We start from the raw sequence: 8,509 nt of genomic DNA, 5'->3' as shown, positions 1-8,509 counted from the left end.
CAAGTTTCAAAAACTTGTTGACAACTTAAATGTGTAAACCCAAGTGCAGGTTGTCGCGAAGTAATAAATTTTAGATAAGTACGAGGTCGATCCACAGGGAATGGTAGATACTTAGTAAAATTCCTATTATTGTACAGAAAAGTAAATTGAGTCGTTTTTCCACTAAAAAGTAGAGCAAAGACGAGATTATAAACTAAAATTAAATCAACTAAACTAAATTAATAAAAAATAAATAGGAGAAAATTAATGAAAACACTAAGATTCAGAGATCCACCTAGTATTATATTACATATTCCTGAGACATATATTTTTAATTCAACTTGATAAAAAATCAACTCTCCTAATCGAAAAATAAAATAATTAAGCACAAAGTAAATATAAAATAAATTAAACATAGATTAATTGAGAATTTGATTTCAAAAACATGTTACAATAAATTAAGCATTCAATATATTTTCCAATCATAACAAATCAAACAAAGTAAGTATTTGATATAAACAAAAATCATAATGAATCAAAATAAACTTGTCTCATTAAATTACTTTCAAATAAAAATCATCCCCAACATTTAATCATTAATCTATGACGAACAAATAAAATAGTCTCAAGAACACATAATAAAAATACTAAGTTTCACCCCTAACCTTAGCTAGAGATTTAAGTACTAAAAATCATAAATAGAAAATAAATAGAAAGAAAGGCTGCCGAAAATTCTTCTCTTGTGTCGTGCGTCGTTTTTTCTATAATTTTTTGGCTTTCTTGTTTGTTGTCGTGTTGCTTCTCTTATAGAGATATGAGTCATTCTTCTTTTGGAATTTGTACAAGTATAAGAATCCAAGTCTTCTATTTGTTCCATGTCTCTCTCTTACACTTGAAATAAAACTCTACTTCTTTTTATAAGAACGAAGACATCTTTTTCTTCTTGGTTTTGTCATGTAGTAGTATTAGAATGTTTCTCCAATTCGTGAGTCCAGCAGTTTGGTTTCACCTCTTCTTGTATTACACATTGGACTCTATCTTGGGCATAGGATAGACTTCTTCTTTTGACCTACCTCTTGGCTTTTACTCTTTGATTTCTTTTGTAATTCCTACATAACATAATTTCTTGCATTAATATATCATTTAATCTTAATATTAATATTTGATCAATATTCCACAATTAAATATAAAATGCAATAATTAAATTATAATAAAGTATGATAATACTTATTTTAATAGGAAAAATAAACACTTTTAAGCTATTATCATCAATCCTGATGCTTTTGACTACCTAGACAAGATTGACCCCAGCGGATGGTCGAGAGCATGGTTCAGTGACTATCCTAAATGTGACCTCCTTGTCAACAATATATGCGAGTGTTTCAACTCATACATCCTGTGTAACGCCCCAAATTTGAACCAGCAAATTCGTAAGCAGAAACCTCCGGTTTCCACGTGACGTTACTACCTCAGAGATAAACTCTCGCAGCGGAAGATATAATTTATCCAACAGGCTTGAATTAAATAACACATCAAAGCTTTATTGAGTGATAAACGTAATTAAAGTATTACATTTCAAATTGATACAAGAATTCACTACAATCATCAACTACATTATCGAACAGTTCTAATTCCTGTAATGTTAACAAACTCCTATCCTTGAGCTTTATACACTTTCGTACCTGCAACATGGGCTATACCGCCCATATATAAATACATGGGTCAGTCAACTGCTTTCAATAATGATAAGATTACTGATTTAATTAAAAGTATGCGATGCAACAATGTGTAGTGCAACAATATGAGAACAATTATACACACTTATGCCAATGACTCAAACTCCGAAATCTCTATTCTTTCTACGGGCTTTTCACTGAGGGTCCTTTCTTAAGGCCTCAGTCCTGGGTTGTCTATCCCTCTCAGAGTACCAAACCCACATACTAGGATTGTCTATCTCTCACAGGGCCTCAAATCCCACAAAATTCCATGGATGTCTATCTCTCTCAGAGCCTCAAACCCACCAACTGGGTTGTCTATCTCTCTCAGAGCTTCAAAACCGAGGATGTGTATCTTTCCTATATCCATGGATGTCTATCTCTCTCAGAGCCTCAAACCCACCAACTGGGTTGTCTATCTCTCTCAGAGCTTCAAAACCGAGGATGTGTATCTTTCCTATATCCATGGATGTCTATCTCTCTCAGAGCCTCAAACCCACCAACTGGGTTGTCTATCTCTCTCAGAGCTTCAAAACCGAGGATGTGTATCTTTCCTATATCCATGGATGTCTATCTCTCTCAGAGCCTCAAACCCACCAACTGGGTTGTCTATCTCTCTCAGAGCTTCAAAGCCGAGGATGTCTATCGCTCCTAAATCTAAGAATGTCTATCCCTCAGAGCTTCAAACCCACCAACTGGGTTGTCTATCCCTCTCAGGGCTTCCTATTTGTCTCTATGCCTTAATACTAAAACATGTCATATTACAACCAATATGCTCCAAACAAGTTGCATACTATTAAATAAAACAGATATCAAAACATTATGGAAAGCTCCACTTGATCATTCTGAGTGAGTAAGGAATACTCACAGTCCTTTTTGTATAATCTCTCAGTTCTTCATCTGCAGTAAATATATATATATATACGCATAGAATGTTAATATCTTTACTCATAAATCTTAATTTCTATTTAAATAATTAGGTACCATTATCTTTTAAAGATTTATATTAATTATCATTATAGAATTCATTATACATAATATCCAACATTGTTTATCGAAAGAATACCACAATTACTCCAAAATAGCTTGCTTAGCCATGATGACAAAACCCCAAAAATAGGACGTACAATCAATGGGTTCAACAATGACCTATACTTACAACCAAACTCAATACCCTTTCAAAACTTCTCGGTCATTCATGATTACTAGGGAATCATATTTTATTACTTTTGAAAACAACCATAGTTCTAGAACATCACATAACCGGTCATCAAGAAACACATACACCTAAAATATCACAGGTAACACACGGCCAAAACTCAGTAACTTCACAAATCAATATAAGGCTAAAATCAACACACAGAAAATATCCAATAATAATCCTCAAATCTTGAATTGGTTAAAAAGGTTAGAAAACCGAAATACACTAAAATACACACACACGACTAGAGCACCAAGCAGAGGGTAGGAAACCACAAATAACACTCTAGTCTGCTATTACTAAAACAAAATCATAAGAGACCAAAAGAAATGAACCTACTTCAGACCTCAATCGGTTCATAATAGAGGGAAGTAAACAAGTTTTCAATAAGCATCAAAGCCCTCCAAAATGACACCCAAATCCATTTACACAACATTCAATCCAAAGTATTTTAGGACTCAATTATAGCAATTAATTACCTATGGAAATATCTGCCGGAATTCGTCTCTAGACCCCCGGAAATCGCTCCTTTGGATGACCCACCGGAGACCCATGGAGGTTCGGATCTCCGATCAGTCTCACGCCGGTCTCATGGTTCCTGGATCGCACAGGTTGCTGGATCGGGGTCCATGGTTCTGGATCGCAGATCAACGGTTGGCTCGGGTCGGCTACGGGCTGTGGATTCGAGCTGGGTTGATGGGTTCCGGTTTACGGGTCTGGGCTCACAGGTCACGGGTTCGTGGGTTCCGGGTTGCTGCTGGGTCGTCGAGCTGGGCTGGATCGCTCGGGTTTATGGGTCTCGTGGTTTCGGGTTCGTGCTCGGCGGGTTGCCGGAATCTCGGGCTTGGCTGGGTAGGATGGTTTCCGGGCTTGCCGGGATTGCACGGGCTTCACGGATCCAGCTGGTTCGGTGGTTTCTGGGTTCACGGGTTCGGCTGTTGACGGGTTCTGTGGTCTCTGTGTCTCGGCATCTCTCAATTCTCCCTGTCTCCTTCTCTCAACTCATAACTCTCAACTCACTCTCTCGATCTCTCACTCACTGCTGTGTCTCGGTCTTAAAAGAAGGAGAAAGAAGGAATAAAGAAAGAGGGAGAAGGGTGCCATTATTACAGCAGCAGAGATGAACTGCTTTGTAGCTGTCTGAGTGAAGACAGGCTAGCATTGCATTGTTTAAGCACCGAGAAGGACGATCGTGCTGAAGAAAATATATTAGAACCAAAGTGGAGGCAGGCTGTGTTTTTAATAAACTGAGTGGAGGAATCGGAACAACGTGCGACTGCTGAAATGATTTAAATAGGTTTAAATGGAATAAAACGTAAGAATGACGTAGGAGGCGGCTAACGATTTTAGCAGATTGTGTTTTAAAAACCGGGTCTTTTAATACAAGCAGTCTCATAAAAATACTGTTCTAAATCCGTTTTGAGTCTAGTTGTTTCATCGGTAATATTATTATCTCAATAATATTTAAACATAATAAATTTATAAACCAAATATATATTGCACATATAACACATTAATATTATTATGCCAATTAGTCTACTGAATAAATCCGTCAGTCTATTTCATTTAATCTTAAATTCTAGTTTAAGACATTAATTGCATTACTAAAAATCTGGGGCGCTACATTCTTCCCCCCTTAATGGAATTTCGTCCCCGAAATTCGTAAACTATGCTTCGCATAAAGTTTACACTAAGTAGGAAAGATTTAGATTCTAAAATCTTAAGTCTAGTGATACAGATTTTTTTATGTGAAGCATCTAATTTATTAGACACAAAAAAAAATAAACAAGTATACCGCACCGTGTGATAGTTATCAAATATAATATTTTAAGCTCATAATAACAAGAAGTATAATAGATCAAACAAATGTGTAGCTTGAAGAAGGGAAAATATTCATTTCTCATTATAGGAAAATTTCTCGTACAACAAATCCCTTTTATGAGGATGTTTTCTGATAATCTTGGTGGAAAGCTTGCCAAATGAGAACATGGAAGCCTCGAAGGAGAGGAAGGTGGGGAAGGTGAAGAAAGCAAAGAAGTCAAGGCAAGCAATCCGGAAAGGATATGAGTGCGGTACTCATATCGTGGTGCTCTCTCTCTTCTGTCACAGATCGCCATCACCGGATTGAGAGTAGATGCTAGAAAATTTTATGGTGATGCGAAGGAAGAGAAAGATACTTCATCTCAGAAGCATGATCAAGGATAATCCTGCTTCTAGATGTTAAGATCAAGGATAGTCCTGCTTCGTTGTTTGTGAATCTGGTTGTGATGCTGCATTTTTCTTGATTTAGGTTTGAGGTGGTGGTACTACATCTTCTATCTCAGGAGCGATGATAAGTTTAGACTAGAAGAAGATTTGGCTCTCAAAGTGTGAAGGGTTGAGAGCTGAAAGGTGTGCTTTGCAAGAGGGAAGACGAATGAATTTATAAAGATTTGAGAGGAAACGGTGCAAGTGGTGCCGACAGTGGGTCGTGAAACGCTCTCTCCTTTTCTCGGAATGCTCATCCAGCTCTATCTCGAGATGCTCTTCCAGCTCTGCAAGGTGCGAAAAGTGCGGCGAGAAATCCGGAAAAGTCATTGGGTGAATTCGGAATTCGAGAAGGTGAAAAGGGTGAAAGCCGAAAGGAAAGAGGGTTCGCGATTCGAGAGTTGTCCACTAGTGGTAGTGGCAGCTGCGCTCCGAATGACGTTGATTAGACTGCGTCTCATTCACTGATTAAGTTCTCTTTTCTTCCTTCAGATCTTTCGAATAACCGCTTCATTTCTTTCTTTTCTCCATCAGGTCCTTTGAGGAGTATCATCATTTTCTTAGTTTTCCAAAAAAAAAATGGCTTCTTCATCCTCTCAAAATAATCTTGATCTGAATGCTGCGCCTGTAGTACCAGAAATTTGGCGCCCATTGTTCCTATCTCAGAGAGGTCCTCTTCTGACTAATGACTCTGTGATGCTGAGTGATGCAGTAGCTGCATCCGTAGCTCAAGGCATCATGACTCCTCGAGATGAAAAGTTGTTGGCTGATAGGACTGATGTCCAAGCCATCAATGACTCTTTGGCTTTCAGTATTCAGGGCGCTTCCTCTGTTGCAAATATGGCTCGACGTTTGCAAGTTCGAGGAAATGAAATTCAAGCGCTGAAAGTTCAAATTTCGACTTTGCAGCGAATGTATATGAACTTTAGGCGAAGGAATCGGGTTCTTCAGCAAGAGAATAAAAGGCTGAAGAAAGTGGTAGATTCGTATGCGAAAGACTTGGGAAAGAGGTATGCTGATTTGGAGCAGAACACCAATCGACTCCGAGAACAGCATAAGGATCTTTTGCTTGCAGTCCAGAACCTTGGGGTTTTCCGCCCAGAAACTTAGCCAGGTATTCTATTTGATCTAGCAATTCTTTATTTACAAAAATAAATAACTAACTGCAGTATTATGAAATACCTGTAGGTATAAGCATACCGAATACTCTGGGAATGGTGCAGAAAAGGTCCTGTTTTGCAAGTCTATTTTTCTTTGAATCAAAAGCAGTTTCATCTTATTAAGACAATAATTATTCTTTTACGCACCGTTCTTATTATCTAATATGTCTGTAATCCTTTTTGAACTATGATTTCTACTCGATCTTTTACTAAGGTGTAATTCTTATATGGTACTATGTTCTTCTTTCTTATTTCTGCATAATTACTATCATCCTCAAATTTCATTAGATTAAATCCTTAGTATTACTCCAATTTAGTTATGCAGTCAATCAATACTTAAATTTGTTAATCATAAACTTATCCATCAAGTAAGGATTTCTAAGAGAATCAATAAATCACATAATCAAGATTTTATTTAACTTAAGCTCTAGAAAACCTCAATAATATATAAACTTCTCTAAAGTTTGTCAGATGCATAGGGGAAAATAATCTCTCCAAAAATCATCAAATTATTTGATCAACTAATTTCCTCAAATATATATAAATCAGTAATTTACGCTTTATACACTTATCTTCAAAAGATACCAGATTTGGAATAATAGATGCATTAATCATAACATATCTTTCCTTACATTCTAGGGTTAATCGGATAGACCTCAAAGCCTCAAAATTTATCTCTGATCCTTAGGTTATCCTTATTATGGTTATGGGAAAGTTGTATCTCTAAGCACATGAAATATCTATAGAGTGATTTATAAATTTACTAACTTAATATCCATAAATTATTTCAACAGATTAAACATTTGGATTCTGTAATCTATATCTCCAAAAAGAAACATTTATGACTATACCTCAAAATAATACTAGATATCAAATCATCTTAATTCTGAAATTACTTCTATTTACATACCTCCGGTTTCTTATCCCTTTACGCTAGGATCATCATCAAGGTGGAAGGTTTCTGCACTAAAATACATCACACAAAGTATTTTATAAAAATGGTTTACACCTATAGCTCTTGTGTTATTCTTAGACATCTAGGGTCAAGTCTTAAGGTCTCCAGAGCAAACTGCTCTGATACCATACTGTAACGCCCCAAATTTGAACCAGCAAATTCGTAAGCAGAAACCTCCGGTTTCCACGTGACGTTACTACCTCAGAGATAAACTCTCGCAGCGGAAGATATAATTTATCCAACAGGCTTGAATTAAATAACACATCAAAGCTTTATTGAGTGATAAACGTAATTAAAGTATTACATTTCAAATTGATACAAGAATTCACTACAATCATCAACTACATTATCGAACAGTTCTAATTCCTGTAATGTTAACAAACTCCTATCCTTGAGCTTTATACACTTTCGTACCTGCAACATGGGCTATACCGCCCATATATAAATACATGGGTCAGTCAACTGCTTTCAATAATGATAAGATTACTGATTTAATTAAAAGTATGCGATGCAACAATGTGTAGTGCAACAATATGAGAACAATTATACACACTTATGCCAATGACTCAAACTCCGAAATCTCTATTCTTTCTACGGGCTTTTCACTGAGGGTCCTTTCTTAAGGCCTCAGTCCTGGGTTGTCTATCCCTCTCAGAGTACCAAACCCACATACTAGGATTGTCTATCTCTCACAGGGCCTCAAATCCCACAAAATTCCATGGATGTCTATCTCTCTCAGAGCCTCAAACCCACCAACTGGGTTGTCTATCTCTCTCAGAGCTTCAAAACCGAGGATGTGTATCTTTCCTATATCCATGGATGTCTATCTCTCTCAGAGCCTCAAACCCACCAACTGGGTTGTCTATCTCTCTCAGAGCTTCAAAACCGAGGATGTGTATCTTTCCTATATCCATGGATGTCTATCTCTCTCAGAGCCTCAAACCCACCAACTGGGTTGTCTATCTCTCTCAGAGCTTCAAAGCCGAGGATGTCTATCGCTCCTAAATCTAAGAATGTCTATCCCTCAGAGCTTCAAACCCACCAACTGGGTTGTCTATCCCTCTCAGGGCTTCCTATTTGTCTCTATGCCTTAATACTAAAACATGTCATATTACAACCAATATGCTCCAAACAAGTTGCATACTATTAAATAAAACAGATATCAAAACATTATGGAAAGCTCCACTTGATCATTCTGAGTGAGTAAGGAATACTCACAGTCCTTTTTGTATAATCTCTCAGTTCTTCATCT

General features: G+C 37.0%; 2 long non-coding RNA genes across 2 annotated transcripts; both read right to left on the bottom strand.

The window, feature by feature from the left end:
- Positions 1-1,499: 1,499 nt before the first annotated feature.
- LOC133871777 (uncharacterized) lies at positions 1,500-2,596 on the bottom strand. Its single transcript, XR_009900873.1, has 2 exons — positions 2,563-2,596; positions 1,500-1,673 (listed from the first exon to the last, which is right to left on the bottom strand). It is a non-coding gene; the product is annotated as an uncharacterized LOC133871777 (long non-coding RNA).
- A 4,913-nt stretch (positions 2,597-7,509) lies between these two features.
- Positions 7,510-8,509, bottom strand: LOC133871733 (uncharacterized). Its single transcript, XR_009900866.1, has 2 exons — positions 8,476-8,509; positions 7,510-7,683 (listed from the first exon to the last, which is right to left on the bottom strand). It is a non-coding gene; the product is annotated as an uncharacterized LOC133871733 (long non-coding RNA).

This window comes from Alnus glutinosa, chromosome 6 (genome assembly GCF_958979055.1).
Source record: "Alnus glutinosa chromosome 6, dhAlnGlut1.1, whole genome shotgun sequence".
Classification (NCBI taxonomy): domain Eukaryota; kingdom Viridiplantae; phylum Streptophyta; class Magnoliopsida; order Fagales; family Betulaceae; genus Alnus; species Alnus glutinosa.
Note: the sequence above shows the minus strand (reverse complement) of the source record. Positions and strands in the feature narration are given on the sequence as shown.